Source organism: Euprymna scolopes, chromosome 13 (genome assembly GCF_053919585.1).
Source record: "Euprymna scolopes isolate OS-2025 chromosome 13, ASM5391958v1, whole genome shotgun sequence".
Classification (NCBI taxonomy): domain Eukaryota; kingdom Metazoa; phylum Mollusca; class Cephalopoda; order Sepiida; family Sepiolidae; genus Euprymna; species Euprymna scolopes.
The window spans coordinates 67,350,052-67,353,910 of record NC_136494.1 but is presented as its reverse complement, the minus strand read 5'-3'; positions in this window follow the sequence as shown (position 1 = coordinate 67,353,910).

The window sequence follows — 3,859 nt, the reverse complement described above, 5'->3', positions numbered from 1 at the left end:
GGGTGCAGGATGGTTAAGGGCGAATTATTTTAATTTTTTATTTCGATTTTCTTATTTTATAGTTTATTTATTTAGATTCTTGTTAGTTATTAAATACTGTTCAGAAGAACATGGCTAAACGACAACTTTTGGGCGCCATTTTATACAAATCCCAGCTAATATAAAAATACCGCTTCTATTTTTTAAAACATATCATCTGTTGAACAAAATACCACAAATCTGCTTCGCAACGGACTAATGTATGGTTATCTTCAAGTCTAAGGTAAAGAAATATTTGGAAAATCAAGTCCTATAAAGTAATCCTTGGAAGAACCCATTCTAATCAATTTTTCCAATCCTCTGGCGATAGAGATCAACGTTCAATCAGTAATCCTTTGATTCTTATCCTCGAGTGGCTCCGTGCCTTGATAAACGTTGATTCATTTGTAAATAAAAACGTAAACGTACACGCATGTACGCACCAGAGAGAGGGAATAGAGTTACAGAAACTGATTCGGGGACATAAACCGTGAGAGAATCCTTGACCTTTTGGCTAGAACAAAGTGTAGTATTTCTTTTGATACGATACGTCCCTTTTTTTTTTCTTTTAGTGAAGGAGAAAACCTAGACTAGACCAATCCACAGTTTCCCTTTTTTGGTGAGCCGGATGTTTCTCACATTAAAAAACAACTTTGTGTCAGACTTTGCCCTCGTTGGTAGGCAAGAAATAAGCAGAGAAGGAGAGAGAGGGGGGGAAGGGAAAGTTGTTGATAGTGAATCGCGGGGATAATGTGTGAGAGAGAAAAGGAAAAAAGACAAGAACCATATTTATATTGCGTCGATAATTGTTATTAGTATAAAAAGTTCGTTAAGAATTTTAAATAAAAAAAAAACAATTGAACAACACAACAGGATGATATGTCGTAAAATAGCCATAAAAGGAGAGCGAAAATAGAGAGAGAGAGGGAGATGTAGAATACGAAATAAAAAGAGAGAACGAAATAAATTTAATTTGATCTTCACTTTTTTTAATAAGTGTTCTTTAGCATGTAATAGAAAAAAAAAAGAAAAAAACAACAAGAAATAAACGCCATAAAAATCAAATAACCTAAAAGGGTTAATATGCTCTAAAATGGAGAAACCATACAACATTTAAAGGTGAAAGTACCAAAGAGAAAGGCAGGAGGTTGGAAAAGAAAGTGGGCATTGGGAGAGACGGGGAGAGAGGTAGAATAAGAATGAATTGACGCTCCCTTTTTTCACAATGGAGTCAAGCCTGAAAGTACTTTAACAGCTAAAAATGCACTACCAAACTAAAACTGAAACGGGATAAAATTAAATAAGAGTTGATATGCCGTAAAGCTTATAAGTCACATTTATGAATGTATGCATAAAAAGTGAGATAAAACAAGAGAAAAGGAAACAGGGGTGCAAGATCTTGTTTATTTGAACAATAGGGACTGCCAAACGATTGTGAAGATTGGATTGCATGTTTCCGTGACGTCAGATTTGTGTGCACTACTCGAAGTATGGAAAAGCAGAAGCGACTTAATGATTTTTTTTAAACCTTTGTTTATCTTCTTCAAACTGCAATTAATAATGAATCTCTGTTATAATTTTGTTAGGTTTTAAGATTTACACAGTTTAATGATTAATAATATTATAAACATTTGAATATTAAATATGAAATACGGTTTTACTGAATGTTCTTTTGGTTACCTACGGGCTTCTATATTTTGTTCGGTAAAAAGAGACAAACAAAATATGAGGCGGGGGGTCTACAAAATGCGTAATATTTGTGCAATATTATTTTCACATTGATTTGTTTATGTTGTGATTTTTTTTCTGGAAGGAAAGAATAAATAAATACATATTTTTTTAAAAAACTTATTCTCTAGAGATTTTCGGGTGTGCTGAAAACGAATATCGCATTTAAAGTTTTCCGGATATTAAGCAAAAATATGTGCACACAACAATGGCTACCGCGTATAACACTAAGAAGTACATTGACAGAGAAATAGTTGGCCAAAATGTCGTGAAACAACAACGAAAAGATGAGGATAATACTTCGCAATAAATAAATAAATGATGCAAATCACTCATTTCAAGAATGAATTCTAATTAATTAAATAATAAACCTAAAAGTGTTGATATGACGTGCAATATGTGTGTGCATATACAACTGAGACAGACAGAGACAGACAGAAAGAGAGAGAAAGAGATAACGAGAATAAAGAAAGAGAGCAATGGAGAAGAGAAAAGAAGAAAAAAGAAAAGAACGAGACAAAGAGAGAGAGAGAGAAAAGATAAATAAAGAGAAGGGAAAGAGAGATAAAGAAAACTGGAAAAAAAGAGAAACATTGAGAGAGAGAGAGAGAGAGAGAGAGAGAGACAGTTTAACATTAGTTTCGTCTGCAGACTATTATTATCGATTATTTATTGAGAGACAGAGAGACAGAAAGAAAAAGAGAGATAGAAACAAATATAGAGGGAGAGGAAATAAAGAGAAAATAAGAAAAAGAGAACAAAAAGAAAGAGAAAGAAAGAAAGAAAAAGAGAGTGAGAAGAAAAGAGAAAGAGAATGAGAGAAAGAAATAGAGAAAGGGAGAGTCTGAGATACTTTCACATCGATTTTGTCTATTTACTATAAAATCGATTACTTACTAAATCGAAAAGTACTAAACCAAACTTTTTAAATCCTATTTAGACAAACTATGAATTAAATCTACCAGAATGCATTTCGGTTGCTTCGTAAAAAAACAAATCAGGCATTTTAATACTTTGTTCGTGCTTTTGAAAAAGTATTATTTACCTTGTGGTCATTGAAAACTTACAAGGAATTTGGAAGCATTTAAACTGACGAGTAGAAACCAATTTCTGGCTTTACGTTAGAATGCTTACAGAGCCTCAACCGAATAAATATTCAAACAACATTGCTTTAACGAAATTAGTGATAGTTTTAAATTAGTTATAGTTTTAAATTAGTTATAGTTTTAAATTAGTTATAGTTTTAAATTAGTTATAGTTTTAAATTAGTTATAGTCTTATAATTGGTTTAATTAATAATTTCATTAAAAAACTTTTGCAGTTAATTAAATTTAACTTTTAAAGGACCTTTTTATATTTAGTAAGATATATCGACATGGTTAAAAAGAAAAAAGAAAAGAAAAAGAAAAAAAAAGGAAAAAGAAATTCGGGCAACATGTACGATTAGTAATAAATAATTAAATAAAAGAACTTACCTTTCATTTGTAAACTTCTCACGGGTAAAAGAATTCAAAAACCAACACCAAATAATTGTCATATCATTGCAAAGCGAACGTGGAGTGAGCAGATGTTCTTCTGATTACGATAAGTTAGAATTTCTTTTAAAATAATTGGTTTAAAGTTACGGAAAAATTCACATGTCTTAAAACATTTTATAACGCAACATTAATGTCTTACCATAACGGTTTACCTTTAAAAAAGGTTTATAGTTATATTATTATTCCTATTTACTTGCCTCCCCACGAGGACAGAGTTAGACACAAGGTCGGTTTTTTAATGTGGAGAAATTCAACTCCCCCAAAAAGTGGCACTCTGGATAGGAATAAAAAAAAAATATTGCCTCAGTCTAGAAGGATTTCTCCTCCACTGATCGAGGTCAGAAAAGGCGAAGTGCAGCACCAGAACAGATGCTACACTGTGATCTTGCAACCTGCCAAGAAGCTGATTTATATTGTTGTTGTTGTTGTTGTGATAAACGCGTGCGTCTTTTTGTGTGTGGTTCCGCACAGGATAACAAGCGGGCTTCTCGTGGAAACGACAGAGAATCGATGCCGCTTCCAAAGTAAACACACGAACAAAACGTTAAGGATTTCTCACCAAGTATTGGCAGTAG